Source organism: Microcebus murinus, unplaced genomic scaffold (genome assembly GCF_040939455.1).
Source record: "Microcebus murinus isolate Inina unplaced genomic scaffold, M.murinus_Inina_mat1.0 scaf007_hap2_Mmur4.0, whole genome shotgun sequence".
NCBI classification, from domain to species: domain Eukaryota; kingdom Metazoa; phylum Chordata; class Mammalia; order Primates; family Cheirogaleidae; genus Microcebus; species Microcebus murinus.
Window position 1 is genome coordinate 761,691 of NW_027438953.1, and position 17,640 is coordinate 779,330.

The 17,640-nt window shown below is 63.3% G+C and overlaps 5 non-coding genes across 5 annotated transcripts; all 5 read right to left on the minus strand.

Annotated features, from left to right (window-relative positions):
• Positions 1–87: 87 nt before the first annotated feature.
• Positions 88–206, minus strand: LOC142866756 (5S ribosomal RNA). The gene has a single exon (XR_012916586.1). It is a non-coding gene; the product is annotated as a 5S ribosomal RNA (ribosomal RNA).
• A 3,798-nt stretch (positions 207–4,004) lies between these two features.
• LOC142866757 (5S ribosomal RNA) lies at positions 4,005–4,123 on the minus strand. Its single transcript, XR_012916587.1, has one exon. It is a non-coding gene; the product is annotated as a 5S ribosomal RNA (ribosomal RNA).
• Positions 4,124–7,908: 3,785 nt separating this feature from the next.
• On the minus strand, positions 7,909–8,027 carry LOC142866758 (5S ribosomal RNA). The gene has a single exon (XR_012916588.1). It is a non-coding gene; the product is annotated as a 5S ribosomal RNA (ribosomal RNA).
• A 3,784-nt stretch (positions 8,028–11,811) lies between these two features.
• LOC142866760 (5S ribosomal RNA) lies at positions 11,812–11,930 on the minus strand. Its single transcript, XR_012916590.1, has one exon. It is a non-coding gene; the product is annotated as a 5S ribosomal RNA (ribosomal RNA).
• A 3,796-nt stretch (positions 11,931–15,726) lies between these two features.
• LOC142866761 (5S ribosomal RNA) lies at positions 15,727–15,845 on the minus strand. Its single transcript, XR_012916591.1, has one exon. It is a non-coding gene; the product is annotated as a 5S ribosomal RNA (ribosomal RNA).
• Positions 15,846–17,640: the final 1,795 nt, after the last annotated feature.

A 17,640-nucleotide genomic window follows, 5' to 3' on the forward strand; every position in this document is an offset into this window, starting at 1 on the left:
TGGGGGTGACCCCCACCCCGGGCCGCCGCCGCGCTCCCAGAAAGGGGACAGAACAAGAGGCAAAAAAAAAAAAAAAAAAAAAGCAGCAGCCTGTGGCACCCGGTATTCCCAGGCGGTCTCCCATCCAAGTACTAACCGGGCCCGACCCTGCTTAGCTTCCGAGACCAGACGAGATCGGGGGCGTTCAGGGTGGTGTGGCCCTAGACGGCGGCGGAGGGCGCCCCTGCCCCGCTCAAGAAGCCGAGCCTCTCTGGGCTTCCCCGCCGCCGCCTCCCGCCCCAGGCCCCGCGCCGGGCCGGGCCGGTTGAGTTCGCCGGCCGGGTCCCGCGGGCTCCCAGGGACGGGGGTGATGGGCGGGGCGGGGCGGGGCGGGGCGGGGCGGGGGGCTGTCTCTGTATACACACACACACACACTCACACTCACTCACACTCACACAAGATGCGCCTCCACGGCTGGACTCGCCAAGGTGGAGCCCTCCCAGCCTCCCTCGTCTCCTCGCCCGGCCTCCTTCACCTACCCGCTGCCCACCCCCAGCGCGTCGCTGCCTGCCGCTGACTGCGCACGCGCGGGACGCTCGCCCTTTGACCCCAGCCAGGGGCCGCCCTCCCCCACAACCCCTTTCAGCTGCGCCCCCCCCCTCGCCCTGTGGGTGGGCTGCCGCCTATTCCCCCGGGCCAGGGCTGGGGCACAGCCAGTGTATGGGGCGTCTCTCTCTGGGGATGTGTCCCATGGGTGGGGTGGGGTGGCGTGGTTTGGGGGGCGCTGAAGAAATCAGTCCCCTCCATCTCCTACCTCTGGAAAACGCCCAAGCCCGTGGAGAACCGCCGGCACCGCTTCGTGGGGGCCGGGACCCTCCTCCGTGTCCTCCTGTGGCCCAGTCCAAGGGGCCTGGGCCTGGCCGGGGCTGCATTGGACCCCGACCACCCTGGCGTGTGGACTCGCTAAAAATCGGCCATTAGATATTGGATTCCAGCTTCCTGGAGGTCATTTCACTAATGAGTGCACCGGAAAGAGTTTCCTAATCCATCTGTGAGGGTGGCAACTGAAAGAGAATTTGAAAGCTGACAGAATAGGCGAGGGAAGGCATAGGAGATTTCCACACCCAGCAAGGAAGACTTTCCCGAAATGGAAGAAAGAAACGAGCAAACAGAGACACCGGTAGCCCGCCCGGAAAAGAGTCTGCCCCTTAGAGAAAGCACCCTGACCAGGTTCACCCGTGGGTGGGTGGCGAGCTAGCGGCATTCAGAAGAGCGAGGCCCGCAGTCTGTGCGGAAGACACCTGCGCTCGGGTGTGTGTGGCGGCGCGATTCACAAGCAGCTCCAGATGTTAAACCAAGGAGAAGCCAGGGAGTTCCCAACGCCCCAGGTGTCCTCAGCCCACGACTGGCTGCTGTGGGAATGCGAAGCCCGGCTCCTTGTCTCAGAGCGGGGTTCCCAGGAGGATCAGGCTGAAGCTGGGACTCGGCCTCAAAGTGTCCCCTCGCATGGCCACCCCCTTCCCCTTCCTGCTCCTCTACTCCTGGTGCCCCTCCATCCAGGGGCCAGACCTTAAAGAGTCACCGCAAGAGAATCCTGGTCCCAAAGGAGCCTTCTGGGGGACCGGTGCTGAGAGAGGTTGTGGGCATGGCCTGCTGGGGCTCTGCCCGACCCAGGGCTGAGAGATGCCACCTCCCAGCTCTGGGTCCCTGCAGGAAGTGTTGGCAAGCACAGGGCCGGTCCTCCAAAGGCCCAGGTGCAGGGAGCCCAGGCCAAGCAGCCTGTGGAAGAGGCCACTTGCCGTGCCACCCCGGGAACAGGACTGCAGGCCCCGGCCCTTCCCACCTCCTCCTCCTCCTCCTCCTCCTCCTCCTCCTCCCCCCCGCCCCCCCCCCACAGGGCACAGGGCTCAGAGACACCTCAGACTCTTGCTACCCGAAGTGCAAAGGGCATCAGTTGCTCCTCCAACCCCCCCGCCCAGCAGACCACGTTGTCCAGCCAGCCCCCGGGCCTCCCTGGGGTGCCCAGCACAAAAGTGCAGACACCCACCGGACCCTCAATCTCAGTTTTCGGATGTTTTTGCCACTCTAAGGACCCGCAGGCCAGCTGGGCCTTCGGGCAGGACAGAGAGCCCCGGAATCCGACGTGGAGAGCTGCGTGTACGTCCCCATCAGGAGGCGGTCCCCACCTCCGCGGCTCTCCCCTTGCGGGGAGGGGCAGCCCAGCCGGCAGCCAGCCGCAGGGCCTCAGGGAAGACACCAGGCTGGGCCCCCGCGGCACAGCGGGGGCACGTCCCCCGCACTCACGCGACTTAGGGACGGCTGCTGGAGACTGCTGCGGCCACCCTGCTGCCGGGTTTCTGGAGGGCTTCCTGGAAGCAGCGTCCACACCAAGCCCTTGGAAGGCCCAGGCGACGGAGGAGCCGGTCAGGCAGGGGCCGAGGACGGTGAGAGGCCGGGCGGGCGGGAAGGAGCATGTCAGGCAGGGGCAGAGGACGGTGACAGGCCGGGCGGGGAGGAGCCGGTCAGGCGGGGGCCCAGGACAGTGACGGGCCTGGCCGGGGAGGAGTGCGTCAGGCAGGGGCAGTGGAGACGGGCTGGGTAAGGGTTAGGGTGACAGTTAGGGCACAATTCACAATCGCAAAGACGTGGAAGCGACCCGAGTGCCCATCCATCCAGGAGTGCATGAATAAAATGTGGCGCGTGGACACCACGGAGTGCCATTCGGCTGTGAGGAGCAGCGGTGAGAGGGCGCCTCTCGTGTTCTCCTGGCCAGAGCTGGAACCCGTTCCAGTAGGCCAGGTATCCCAAGAATGGACACACGAGCACCACGTGAGCGCGCTCACCAGCAAATTGGTACGAACGGATGGACGCCTAAGTGGACAGAGAGGAATCACCTTCATCGGGTGGGTGTCGGGCGTGTGGGGGGAGGGGAGGGGCATACACATCCATTAGGCATGGGGTGGGTGCGCACCGACTGGGGGATGGGCGCACTTGAAGCTCTGACCCGAGGGGGGAGGCTTGGAGAGGGCAAGGCACCCGACCTTAACATTGGTACCCCCACAATACGCTGGAACAACATGAGAGGTATATGAATAAGAACACAGGGGGGGCCGGGCGCGGTGGCTCACGCCTGTAATCCTAGCTCTCTGGGAGGCCGAGGCGGGCGGATTGCTCCAGGTCAGGAGTTCGAAACCAGCCTGAGCAAGAGCGAGACCCCGTCTCTACTAAAAATAGAAAGAAATTAATTGGCCAACTAATATATATAGAAAAACACAGCCGGGCGTGGTGGTGCATGCCTGTAGTCCCAACTACTCGGGAGGCTGAGGCAGCAGGATTGCTTGAGCCCGGAGATTGAGGTTGCTGTGAGCTAGGCTGACGCCATGGCACTCACTCTAGCCTGGGCAGCAAAACGAGACTCTGTCTCAAAAAAAAAAAAAAAAAAAGAACACAGGGGGGAGGGGGGCACGGGCAACACATGTCACCTGAATACTTGTACTCCCATCATCTGCTTGAAGAGAGAGAGAAAAGAAAATGCAATCCTAGAGGTAAGAGACACTTTTTAAAAATAATGAATCCGAAGAGAAAAGTAAAAGGAGGCCTGTGGAGCAGGTCTGGGTGTGACTCCGGATCCCCCAACATCAGGTGCCACCACCAAAGATTCCTGCGTGTAGCCCATAGAACCCCAAAAGCAACGGGACGAGTTCTGGTCACATACTCCCTCAAAATGACATCCTGGCCTTCTTCTGGAACTCCCTCCCCTCTCAGACTCTCAAGGTTTCCTCCAGCGTGTCGGTTCCCACAGAGCAGACCTTTGGTCTGAGACCTGACAGTCCAGATGCCACGCATGCTGCCGCGTGGCGGTGGTGTCGCGGCTTGGGACAAGAGGAGGCCCCACGGTGCGGGCTGGGGCGCCAGGCACCGCGGGCGGGCGCTGAGGGTGGGGGTGACCCCCACCCCGGGCCGCCGCCGCGCTCCCAGAAAGGGGACAGAACAAGAGGCAAAAAAAAAAAAAAAAAAAAAGCAGCAGCCTGTGGCACCCGGTATTCCCAGGCGGTCTCCCATCCAAGTACTAACCGGGCCCGACCCTGCTTAGCTTCCGAGACCAGACGAGATCGGGGGCGTTCAGGGTGGTGTGGCCCTAGACGGCGGCGGAGGGCGCCCCTGCCCCGCTCAAGAAGCCGAGCCTCTCTGGGCTTCCCCGCCGCCGCCTCCCGCCCCAGGCCCCGCGCCGGGCCGGGCCGGTTGAGTTCGCCGGCCGGGTCCCGCGGGCTCCCAGGGACGGGGGTGATGGGCGGGGCGGGGCGGGGCGGGGGGCTGTCTCTGTATACACACACACACACACTCACACTCACTCACACTCACACAAGATGCACCTCCACGGCTGGACTCGCCAAGGTGGAGCCCTCCCAGCCTCCCTCGTCTCCTCGCCCGGCCTCCTTCACCTACCCGCTGCCCACCCCCAGCGCGTCGCTGCCTGCCGCTGACTGCGCACGCGCGGGACGCTCGCCCTTTGACCCCAGCCAGGGGCCGCCCTCCCCCACAACCCCTTTCAGCTGCGCCCCCCCCTCGCCCTGTGGGTGGGCTGCCGCCTATTCCCCCGGGCCAGGGCTGGGGCACAGCCAGTGTATGGGGCGTCTCTCTCTGGGGATGTGTCCCATGGGTGGGGTGGGGTGGCGTGGTTTGGGGGGCGCTGAAGAAATCAGTCCCCTCCATCTCCTACCTCTGGAAAACGCCCAAGCCCGTGGAGAACTGCCGGCACCGCTTCGTGGGGGCCGGGACCCTCCTCCGTGTCCTCCTGTGGCCCAGTCCAAGGGGCCTGGGCCTGGCCGGGGCTGCATTGGACCCCGACCACCCTGGCGTGTGGACTCGCTAAAAATCGGCCATTAGATATTGGATTCCAGCTTCCTGGAGGTCATTTCACTAATGAGTGCACCGGAAAGAGTTTCCTAATCCATCTGTGAGGGTGGCAACTGAAAGAGAATTTGAAAGCTGACAGAATAGGCGAGGGAAGGCATAGGAGATTTCCACACCCAGCAAGGAAGACTTTCCCGAAATGGAAGAAAGAAACGAGCAAACAGAGACACCGGTAGCCCGCCCGGAAAAGAGTCTGCCCCTTAGAGAAAGCACCCTGACCAGGTTCACCCGTGGGTGGGTGGCGAGCTAGCGGCATTCAGAAGAGCGAGGCCCGCAGTCTGTGCGGAAGACACCTGCGCTCGGGTGTGTGTGGCGGCGCGATTCACAAGCAGCTCCAGATGTTAAACCAAGGAGAAGCCAGGGAGTTCCCAACGCCCCAGGTGTCCTCAGCCCACGACTGGCTGCTGTGGGAATGCGAAGCCCGGCTCCTTGTCTCAGAGCGGGGTTCCCAGGAGGATCAGGCTGAAGCTGGGACTCGGCCTCAAAGTGTCCCCTCGCATGGCCACCCCCTTCCCCTTCCTGCTCCTCTACTCCTGGTGCCCCTCCATCCAGGGGCCAGACCTTAAAGAGTCACCGCAAGAGAATCCTGGTCCCAAAGGAGCCTTCTGGGGGACCGGTGCTGAGAGAGGTTGTGGGCATGGCCTGCTGGGGCTCTGCCCGACCCAGGGCTGAGAGATGCCACCTCCCAGCTCTGGGTCCCTGCAGGAAGTGTTGGCAAGCACAGGGCCGGTCCTCCAAAGGCCCAGGTGCAGGGAGCCCAGGCCAAGCAGCCTGTGGAAGAGGCCACTTGCCGTGCCACCCCGGGAACAGGACTGCAGGCCCCGGCCCTTCCCACCTCCTCCTCCTCCTCCTCCTCCTCCTCCTCCTCCCCCCCGCCCCCCCCCACAGGGCACAGGGCTCAGAGACACCTCAGACTCTTGCTACCCGAAGTGCAAAGGGCATCAGTTGCTCCTCCAACCCCCCCGCCCAGCAGACCACGTTGTCCAGCCAGCCCCCGGGCCTCCCTGGGGTGCCCAGCACAAAAGTGCAGACACCCACCGGACCCTCAATCTCAGTTTTCGGATGTTTTTGCCACTCTAAGGACCCGCAGGCCAGCTGGGCCTTCGGGCAGGACAGAGAGCCCCGGAATCCGACGTGGAGAGCTGCGTGTACGTCCCCATCAGGAGGCGGTCCCCACCTCCGCGGCTCTCCCCTTGCGGGGAGGGGCAGCCCAGCCGGCAGCCAGCCGCAGGGCCTCAGGGAAGACACCAGGCTGGGCCCCCGCGGCACAGCGGGGGCACGTCCCCCGCACTCACGCGACTTAGGGACGGCTGCTGGAGACTGCTGCGGCCACCCTGCTGCCGGGTTTCTGGAGGGCTTCCTGGAAGCAGCGTCCACACCAAGCCCTTGGAAGGCCCAGGCGACGGAGGAGCCGGTCAGGCAGGGGCCGAGGACGGTGAGAGGCCGGGCGGGCGGGAAGGAGCATGTCAGGCAGGGGCAGAGGACGGTGACAGGCCGGGCGGGGAGGAGCCGGTCAGGCGGGGGCCCAGGACAGTGACGGGCCTGGCCGGGGAGGAGTGCGTCAGGCAGGGGCAGTGGAGACGGGCTGGGTAAGGGTTAGGGTGACAGTTAGGGCACAATTCACAATCGCAAAGACGTGGAAGCGACCCGAGTGCCCATCCATCCAGGAGTGCATGAATAAAATGTGGCGCGTGGACACCACGGAGTGCCATTCGGCTGTGAGGAGCAGCGGTGAGAGGGCGCCTCTCGTGTTCTCCTGGCCAGAGCTGGAACCCGTTCCAGTAGGCCAGGTATCCCAAGAATGGACACACGAGCACCACGTGAGCGCGCTCACCAGCAAATTGGTACGAACGGATGGACGCCTAAGTGGACAGAGAGGAATCACCTTCATCGGGTGGGTGTCGGGCGTGTGGGGGGAGGGGAGGGGCATACACATCCATTAGGCATGGGGTGGGTGCGCACCGACTGGGGGATGGGCGCACTTGAAGCTCTGACCCGAGGGGGGAGGCTTGGAGAGGGCAAGGCACCCGACCTTAACATTGGTACCCCCACAATACGCTGGAACAACATGAGAGGTATATGAATAAGAACACAGGGGGGGCCGGGCGCGGTGGCTCACGCCTGTAATCCTAGCTCTCTGGGAGGCCGAGGCGGGTGGATTGCTCCAGGTCAGGAGTTCGAAACCAGCCTGAGCAAGAGCGAGACCCCGTCTCTACTAAAAATAGAAAGAAATTAATTGGCCAACTAATATATATAGAAAAACACAGCCGGGCGTGGTGGTGCATGCCTGTAGTCCCAACTACTCGGGAGGCTGAGGCAGCAGGATTGCTTGAGCCCGGAGATTGAGGTTGCTGTGAGCTAGGCTGACGCCATGGCACTCACTCTAGCCTGGGCAGCAAAACGAGACTCTGTCTCAAAAAAAAAAAAAAAAAAGACCACAGGGGGGAGGGGGGCACGGGCAACACATGTCACCTGAATACTTGTACTCCCATCATCTGCTTGAAGAGAGAGAGAAAAGAAAATGCAATCCTAGAGGTAAGAGACACTTTTTAAAAATAATGAATCCGAAGAGAAAAGTAAAAGGAGGCCTGTGGAGCAGGTCTGGGTGTGACTCCGGATCCCCCAACATCAGGTGCCACCACCAAAGATTCCTGCGTGTAGCCCATAGAACCCCAAAAGCAACGGGACGAGTTCTGGTCACATACTCCCTCAAAATGACATCCTGGCCTTCTTCTGGAACTCCCTCCCCTCTCAGACTCTCAAGGTTTCCTCCAGCGTGTCGGTTCCCACAGAGCAGACCTTTGGTCTGAGACCTGACAGTCCAGATGCCACGCATGCTGCCGCGTGGCGGTGGTGTCGCGGCTTGGGACAAGAGGAGGCCCCACGGTGCGGGCTGGGGCGCCAGGCACCGCGGGCGGGCGCTGAGGGTGGGGGTGACCCCCACCCCGGGCCGCCGCCGCGCTCCCAGAAAGGGGACAGAACAAGAGGCAAAAAAAAAAAAAAAAAAAAAGCAGCAGCCTGTGGCACCCGGTATTCCCAGGCGGTCTCCCATCCAAGTACTAACCGGGCCCGACCCTGCTTAGCTTCCGAGACCAGACGAGATCGGGGGCGTTCAGGGTGGTGTGGCCCTAGACGGCGGCGGAGGGCGCCCCTGCCCCGCTCAAGAAGCCGAGCCTCTCTGGGCTTCCCCGCCGCCGCCTCCCGCCCCAGGCCCCGCGCCGGGCCGGGCCGGTTGAGTTCGCCGGCCGGGTCCCGCGGGCTCCCAGGGACGGGGGTGATGGGCGGGGCGGGGCGGGGCGGGGGGCTGTCTCTGTATACACACACACACACACTCACACTCACTCACACTCACACAAGATGCACCTCCACGGCTGGACTCGCCAAGGTGGAGCCCTCCCAGCCTCCCTCGTCTCCTCGCCCGGCCTCCTTCACCTACCCGCTGCCCACCCCCAGCGCGTCGCTGCCTGCCGCTGACTGCGCACGCGCGGGACGCTCGCCCTTTGACCCCAGCCAGGGGCCGCCCTCCCCCACAACCCCTTTCAGCTGCGCCCCCCCCTCGCCCTGTGGGTGGGCTGCCGCCTATTCCCCCGGGCCAGGGCTGGGGCACAGCCAGTGTATGGGGCGTCTCTCTCTGGGGATGTGTCCCATGGGTGGGGTGGGGTGGCGTGGTTTGGGGGGCGCTGAAGAAATCAGTCCCCTCCATCTCCTACCTCTGGAAAACGCCCAAGCCCGTGGAGAACTGCCGGCACCGCTTCGTGGGGGCCGGGACCCTCCTCCGTGTCCTCCTGTGGCCCAGTCCAAGGGGCCTGGGCCTGGCCGGGGCTGCATTGGACCCCGACCACCCTGGCGTGTGGACTCGCTAAAAATCGGCCATTAGATATTGGATTCCAGCTTCCTGGAGGTCATTTCACTAATGAGTGCACCGGAAAGAGTTTCCTAATCCATCTGTGAGGGTGGCAACTGAAAGAGAATTTGAAAGCTGACAGAATAGGCGAGGGAAGGCATAGGAGATTTCCACACCCAGCAAGGAAGACTTTCCCGAAATGGAAGAAAGAAACGAGCAAACAGAGACACCGGTAGCCCGCCCGGAAAAGAGTCTGCCCCTTAGAGAAAGCACCCTGACCAGGTTCACCCGTGGGTGGGTGGCGAGCTAGCGGCATTCAGAAGAGCGAGGCCCGCAGTCTGTGCGGAAGACACCTGCGCTCGGGTGTGTGTGGCGGCGCGATTCACAAGCAGCTCCAGATGTTAAACCAAGGAGAAGCCAGGGAGTTCCCAACGCCCCAGGTGTCCTCAGCCCACGACTGGCTGCTGTGGGAATGCGAAGCCCGGCTCCTTGTCTCAGAGCGGGGTTCCCAGGAGGATCAGGCTGAAGCTGGGACTCGGCCTCAAAGTGTCCCCTCGCATGGCCACCCCCTTCCCCTTCCTGCTCCTCTACTCCTGGTGCCCCTCCATCCAGGGGCCAGACCTTAAAGAGTCACCGCAAGAGAATCCTGGTCCCAAAGGAGCCTTCTGGGGGACCGGTGCTGAGAGAGGTTGTGGGCATGGCCTGCTGGGGCTCTGCCCGACCCAGGGCTGAGAGATGCCACCTCCCAGCTCTGGGTCCCTGCAGGAAGTGTTGGCAAGCACAGGGCCGGTCCTCCAAAGGCCCAGGTGCAGGGAGCCCAGGCCAAGCAGCCTGTGGAAGAGGCCACTTGCCGTGCCACCCCGGGAACAGGACTGCAGGCCCCGGCCCTTCCCACCTCCTCCTCCTCCTCCTCCTCCTCCTCCTCCTCCCCCCCGCCCCCCCCCACAGGGCACAGGGCTCAGAGACACCTCAGACTCTTGCTACCCGAAGTGCAAAGGGCATCAGTTGCTCCTCCAACCCCCCCGCCCAGCAGACCACGTTGTCCAGCCAGCCCCCGGGCCTCCCTGGGGTGCCCAGCACAAAAGTGCAGACACCCACCGGACCCTCAATCTCAGTTTTCGGATGTTTTTGCCACTCTAAGGACCCGCAGGCCAGCTGGGCCTTCGGGCAGGACAGAGAGCCCCGGAATCCGACGTGGAGAGCTGCGTGTACGTCCCCATCAGGAGGCGGTCCCCACCTCCGCGGCTCTCCCCTTGCGGGGAGGGGCAGCCCAGCCGGCAGCCAGCCGCAGGGCCTCAGGGAAGACACCAGGCTGGGCCCCCGCGGCACAGCGGGGGCACGTCCCCCGCACTCACGCGACTTAGGGACGGCTGCTGGAGACTGCTGCGGCCACCCTGCTGCCGGGTTTCTGGAGGGCTTCCTGGAAGCAGCGTCCACACCAAGCCCTTGGAAGGCCCAGGCGACGGAGGAGCCGGTCAGGCAGGGGCCGAGGACGGTGAGAGGCCGGGCGGGCGGGAAGGAGCATGTCAGGCAGGGGCAGAGGACGGTGACAGGCCGGGCGGGGAGGAGCCGGTCAGGCGGGGGCCCAGGACAGTGACGGGCCTGGCCGGGGAGGAGTGCGTCAGGCAGGGGCAGTGGAGACGGGCTGGGTAAGGGTTAGGGTGACAGTTAGGGCACAATTCACAATCGCAAAGACGTGGAAGCGACCCGAGTGCCCATCCATCCAGGAGTGCATGAATAAAATGTGGCGCGTGGACACCACGGAGTGCCATTCGGCTGTGAGGAGCAGCGGTGAGAGGGCGCCTCTCGTGTTCTCCTGGCCAGAGCTGGAACCCGTTCCAGTAGGCCAGGTATCCCAAGAATGGACACACGAGCACCACGTGAGCGCGCTCACCAGCAAATTGGTACGAACGGATGGACGCCTAAGTGGACAGAGAGGAATCACCTTCATCGGGTGGGTGTCGGGCGTGTGGGGGGAGGGGAGGGGCATACACATCCATTAGGCATGGGGTGGGTGCGCACCGACTGGGGGATGGGCGCACTTGAAGCTCTGACCCGAGGGGGGAGGCTTGGAGAGGGCAAGGCACCCGACCTTAACATTGGTACCCCCACAATACGCTGGAACAACATGAGAGGTATATGAATAAGAACACAGGGGGGGCCGGGCGCGGTGGCTCACGCCTGTAATCCTAGCTCTCTGGGAGGCCGAGGCGGGCGGATTGCTCCAGGTCAGGAGTTCGAAACCAGCCTGAGCAAGAGCGAGACCCCGTCTCTACTAAAAATAGAAAGAAATTAATTGGCCAACTAATATATATAGAAAAACACAGCCGGGCGTGGTGGTGCATGCCTGTAGTCCCAACTACTCGGGAGGCTGAGGCAGCAGGATTGCTTGAGCCCGGAGATTGAGGTTGCTGTGAGCTAGGCTGACGCCATGGCACTCACTCTAGCCTGGGCAGCAAAACGAGACTCTGTCTCAAAAAAAAAAAAAAAAAGAACACAGGGGGGAGGGGGGCACGGGCAACACATGTCACCTGAATACTTGTACTCCCATCATCTGCTTGAAGAGAGAGAGAAAAGAAAATGCAATCCTAGAGGTAAGAGACACTTTTTAAAAATAATGAATCCGAAGAGAAAAGTAAAAGGAGGCCTGTGGAGCAGGTCTGGGTGTGACTCCGGATCCCCCAACATCAGGTGCCACCACCAAAGATTCCTGCGTGTAGCCCATAGAACCCCAAAAGCAACGGGACGAGTTCTGGTCACATACTCCCTCAAAATGACATCCTGGCCTTCTTCTGGAACTCCCTCCCCTCTCAGACTCTCAAGGTTTCCTCCAGCGTGTCGGTTCCCACAGAGCAGACCTTTGGTCTGAGACCTGACAGTCCAGATGCCACGCATGCTGCCGCGTGGCGGCGGTGTCGCGGCTTGGGACAAGAGGAGGCCCCACGGTGCGGGCTGGGGCGCCAGGCACCGCGGGCGGGCGCTGAGGGTGGGGGTGACCCCCACCCCGGGCCGCCGCCGCGCTCCCAGAAAGGGGACAGAACAAGAGGCAAAAAAAAAAAAAAAAAAAAAGCAGCAGCCTGTGGCACCCGGTATTCCCAGGCGGTCTCCCATCCAAGTACTAACCGGGCCCGACCCTGCTTAGCTTCCGAGACCAGACGAGATCGGGGGCGTTCAGGGTGGTGTGGCCCTAGACGGCGGCGGAGGGCGCCCCTGCCCCGCTCAAGAAGCCGAGCCTCTCTGGGCTTCCCCGCCGCCGCCTCCCGCCCCAGGCCCCGCGCCGGGCCGGGCCGGTTGAGTTCGCCGGCCGGGTCCCGCGGGCTCCCAGGGACGGGGGTGATGGGCGGGGCGGGGCGGGGCGGGGCGGGGCGGGGGGCTGTCTCTGTATACACACACACACACACTCACACTCACTCACACTCACACAAGATGCGCCTCCACGGCTGGACTCGCCAAGGTGGAGCCCTCCCAGCCTCCCTCGTCTCCTCGCCCGGCCTCCTTCACCTACCCGCTGCCCACCCCCAGCGCGTCGCTGCCTGCCGCTGACTGCGCACGCGCGGGACGCTCGCCCTTTGACCCCAGCCAGGGGCCGCCCTCCCCCACAACCCCTTTCAGCTGTGCCCCCCCCCTCGCCCTGTGGGTGGGCTGCCGCCTATTCCCCCGGGCCAGGGCTGGGGCACAGCCAGTGTATGGGGCGTCTCTCTCTGGGGATGTGTCCCATGGGTGGGGTGGGGTGGCGTGGTTTGGGGGGCGCTGAAGAAATCAGTCCCCTCCATCTCCTACCTCTGGAAAACGCCCAAGCCCGTGGAGAACCGCCGGCACCGCTTCGTGGGGGCCGGGACCCTCCTCCGTGTCCTCCTGTGGCCCAGTCCAAGGGGCCTGGGCCTGGCCGGGGCTGCATTGGACCCCGACCACCCTGGCGTGTGGACTCGCTAAAAATCGGCCATTAGATATTGGATTCCAGCTTCCTGGAGGTCATTTCACTAATGAGTGCACCGGAAAGAGTTTCCTAATCCATCTGTGAGGGTGGCAACTGAAAGAGAATTTGAAAGCTGACAGAATAGGCGAGGGAAGGCATAGGAGATTTCCACACCCAGCAAGGAAGACTTTCCCGAAATGGAAGAAAGAAACGAGCAAACAGAGACACCGGTAGCCCGCCCGGAAAAGAGTCTGCCCCTTAGAGAAAGCACCCTGACCAGGTTCACCCGTGGGTGGGTGGCGAGCTAGCGGCATTCAGAAGAGCGAGGCCCGCAGTCTGTGCGGAAGACACCTGCGCTCGGGTGTGTGTGGCGGCGCGATTCACAAGCAGCTCCAGATGTTAAACCAAGGAGAAGCCAGGGAGTTCCCAACGCCCCAGGTGTCCTCAGCCCACGACTGGCTGCTGTGGGAATGCGAAGCCCGGCTCCTTGTCTCAGAGCGGGGTTCCCAGGAGGATCAGGCTGAAGCTGGGACTCGGCCTCAAAGTGTCCCCTCGCATGGCCACCCCCTTCCCCTTCCTGCTCCTCTACTCCTGGTGCCCCTCCATCCAGGGGCCAGACCTTAAAGAGTCACCGCAAGAGAATCCTGGTCCCAAAGGAGCCTTCTGGGGGACCGGTGCTGAGAGAGGTTGTGGGCATGGCCTGCTGGGGCTCTGCCCGACCCAGGGCTGAGAGATGCCACCTCCCAGCTCTGGGTCCCTGCAGGAAGTGTTGGCAAGCACAGGGCCGGTCCTCCAAAGGCCCAGGTGCAGGGAGCCCAGGCCAAGCAGCCTGTGGAAGAGGCCACTTGCCGTGCCACCCCGGGAACAGGACTGCAGGCCCCGGCCCTTCCCACCTCCTCCTCCTCCTCCTCCTCCTCCTCCTCCTCCCCCCCGCCCCCCCCCACAGGGCACAGGGCTCAGAGACACCTCAGACTCTTGCTACCCGAAGTGCAAAGGGCATCAGTTGCTCCTCCAACCCCCCCGCCCAGCAGACCACGTTGTCCAGCCAGCCCCCGGGCCTCCCTGGGGTGCCCAGCACAAAAGTGCAGACACCCACCGGACCCTCAATCTCAGTTTTCGGATGTTTTTGCCACTCTAAGGACCCGCAGGCCAGCTGGGCCTTCGGGCAGGACAGAGAGCCCCGGAATCCGACGTGGAGAGCTGCGTGTACGTCCCCATCAGGAGGCGGTCCCCACCTCCGCGGCTCTCCCCTTGCGGGGAGGGGCAGCCCAGCCGGCAGCCAGCCGCAGGGCCTCAGGGAAGACACCAGGCTGGGCCCCCGCGGCACAGCGGGGGCACGTCCCCCGCACTCACGCGACTTAGGGACGGCTGCTGGAGACTGCTGCGGCCACCCTGCTGCCGGGTTTCTGGAGGGCTTCCTGGAAGCAGCGTCCACACCAAGCCCTTGGAAGGCCCAGGCGACGGAGGAGCCGGTCAGGCAGGGGCCGAGGACGGTGAGAGGCCGGGCGGGCGGGAAGGAGCATGTCAGGCAGGGGCAGAGGACGGTGACAGGCCGGGCGGGGAGGAGCCGGTCAGGCGGGGGCCCAGGACAGTGACGGGCCTGGCCGGGGAGGAGTGCGTCAGGCAGGGGCAGTGGAGACGGGCTGGGTAAGGGTTAGGGTGACAGTTAGGGCACAATTCACAATCGCAAAGACGTGGAAGCGACCCGAGTGCCCATCCATCCAGGAGTGCATGAATAAAATGTGGCGCGTGGACACCACGGAGTGCCATTCGGCTGTGAGGAGCAGCGGTGAGAGGGCGCCTCTCGTGTTCTCCTGGCCAGAGCTGGAACCCGTTCCAGTAGGCCAGGTATCCCAAGAATGGACACACGAGCACCACGTGAGCGCGCTCACCAGCAAATTGGTACGAACGGATGGACGCCTAAGTGGACAGAGAGGAATCACCTTCATCGGGTGGGTGTCGGGCGTGTGGGGGGAGGGGAGGGGCATACACATCCATTAGGCATGGGGTGGGTGCGCACCGACTGGGGGATGGGCGCACTTGAAGCTCTGACCCGAGGGGGGAGGCTTGGAGAGGGCAAGGCACCCGACCTTAACATTGGTACCCCCACAATACGCTGGAACAACATGAGAGGTATATGAATAAGAACACAGGGGGGGCCGGGCGCGGTGGCTCACGCCTGTAATCCTAGCTCTCTGGGAGGCCGAGGCGGGCGGATTGCTCCAGGTCAGGAGTTCGAAACCAGCCTGAGCAAGAGCGAGACCCCGTCTCTACTAAAAATAGAAAGAAATTAATTGGCCAACTAATATATATAGAAAAACACAGCCGGGCGTGGTGGTGCATGCCTGTAGTCCCAACTACTCGGGAGGCTGAGGCAGCAGGATTGCTTGAGCCCGGAGATTGAGGTTGCTGTGAGCTAGGCTGACGCCATGGCACTCACTCTAGCCTGGGCAGCAAAACGAGACTCTGTCTCAAAAAAAAAAAAAAAAAAGAACACAGGGGGGAGGGGGGCACGGGCAACACATGTCACCTGAATACTTGTACTCCCATCATCTGCTTGAAGAGAGAGAGAAAAGAAAATGCAATCCTAGAGGTAAGAGACACTTTTTAAAAATAATGAATCCGAAGAGAAAAGTAAAAGGAGGCCTGTGGAGCAGGTCTGGGTGTGACTCCGGATCCCCCAACATCAGGTGCCACCACCAAAGATTCCTGCGTGTAGCCCATAGAACCCCAAAAGCAACGGGACGAGTTCTGGTCACATACTCCCTCAAAATGACATCCTGGCCTTCTTCTGGAACTCCCTCCCCTCTCAGACTCTCAAGGTTTCCTCCAGCGTGTCGGTTCCCACAGAGCAGACCTTTGGTCTGAGACCTGACAGTCCAGATGCCACGCATGCTGCCGCGTGGCGGCGGTGTCGCGGCTTGGGACAAGAGGAGGCCCCACGGTGCGGGCTGGGGCGCCAGGCACCGCGGGCGGGCGCTGAGGGTGGGGGTGACCCCCACCCCGGGCCGCCGCCGCGCTCCCAGAAAGGGGACAGAACAAGAGGCAAAAAAAAAAAAAAAAAAAAAGCAGCAGCCTGTGGCACCCGGTATTCCCAGGCGGTCTCCCATCCAAGTACTAACCGGGCCCGACCCTGCTTAGCTTCCGAGACCAGACGAGATCGGGGGCGTTCAGGGTGGTGTGGCCCTAGACGGCGGCGGAGGGCGCCCCTGCCCCGCTCAAGAAGCCGAGCCTCTCTGGGCTTCCCCGCCGCCGCCTCCCGCCCCAGGCCCCGCGCCGGGCCGGGCCGGTTGAGTTCGCCGGCCGGGTCCCGCGGGCTCCCAGGGACGGGGGTGATGGGCGGGGCGGGGCGGGGCGGGGCGGGGCGGGGGGCTGTCTCTGTATACACACACACACACACTCACACTCACTCACACTCACACAAGATGCGCCTCCACGGCTGGACTCGCCAAGGTGGAGCCCTCCCAGCCTCCCTCGTCTCCTCGCCCGGCCTCCTTCACCTACCCGCTGCCCACCCCCAGCGCGTCGCTGCCTGCCGCTGACTGCGCACGCGCGGGACGCTCGCCCTTTGACCCCAGCCAGGGGCCGCCCTCCCCCACAACCCCTTTCAGCTGCGCCCCCCCCCTCGCCCTGTGGGTGGGCTGCCGCCTATTCCCCCGGGCCAGGGCTGGGGCACAGCCAGTGTATGGGGCGTCTCTCTCTGGGGATGTGTCCCATGGGTGGGGTGGGGTGGCGTGGTTTGGGGGGCGCTGAAGAAATCAGTCCCCTCCATCTCCTACCTCTGGAAAACGCCCAAGCCCGTGGAGAACTGCCGGCACCGCTTCGTGGGGGCCGGGACCCTCCTCCGTGTCCTCCTGTGGCCCAGTCCAAGGGGCCTGGGCCTGGCCGGGGCTGCATTGGACCCCGACCACCCTGGCGTGTGGACTCGCTAAAAATCGGCCATTAGATATTGGATTCCAGCTTCCTGGAGGTCATTTCACTAATGAGTGCACCGGAAAGAGTTTCCTAATCCATCTGTGAGGGTGGCAACTGAAAGAGAATTTGAAAGCTGACAGAATAGGCGAGGGAAGGCATAGGAGATTTCCACACCCAGCAAGGAAGACTTTCCCGAAATGGAAGAAAGAAACGAGCAAACAGAGACACCGGTAGCCCGCCCGGAAAAGAGTCTGCCCCTTAGAGAAAGCACCCTGACCAGGTTCACCCGTGGGTGGGTGGCGAGCTAGCGGCATTCAGAAGAGCGAGGCCCGCAGTCTGTGCGGAAGACACCTGCGCTCGGGTGTGTGTGGCGGCGCGATTCACAAGCAGCTCCAGATGTTAAACCAAGGAGAAGCCAGGGAGTTCCCAACGCCCCAGGTGTCCTCAGCCCACGACTGGCTGCTGTGGGAATGCGAAGCCCGGCTCCTTGTCTCAGAGCGGGGTTCCCAGGAGGATCAGGCTGAAGCTGGGACTCGGCCTCAAAGTGTCCCCTCGCATGGCCACCCCCTTCCCCTTCCTGCTCCTCTACTCCTGGTGCCCCTCCATCCAGGGGCCAGACCTTAAAGAGTCACCGCAAGAGAATCCTGGTCCCAAAGGAGCCTTCTGGGGGACCGGTGCTGAGAGAGGTTGTGGGCATGGCCTGCTGGGGCTCTGCCCGACCCAGGGCTGAGAGATGCCACCTCCCAGCTCTGGGTCCCTGCAGGAAGTGTTGGCAAGCACAGGGCCGGTCCTCCAAAGGCCCAGGTGCAGGGAGCCCAGGCCAAGCAGCCTGTGGAAGAGGCCACTTGCCGTGCCACCCCGGGAACAGGACTGCAGGCCCCGGCCCTTCCCACCTCCTCCTCCTCCTCCTCCTCCTCCTCCTCCTCCTCCTCCTCCCCCCCGCCCCCCCCCACAGGGCACAGGGCTCAGAGACACCTCAGACTCTTGCTACCCGAAGTGCAAAGGGCATCAGTTGCTCCTCCAACCCCCCCGCCCAGCAGACCACGTTGTCCAGCCAGCCCCCGGGCCTCCC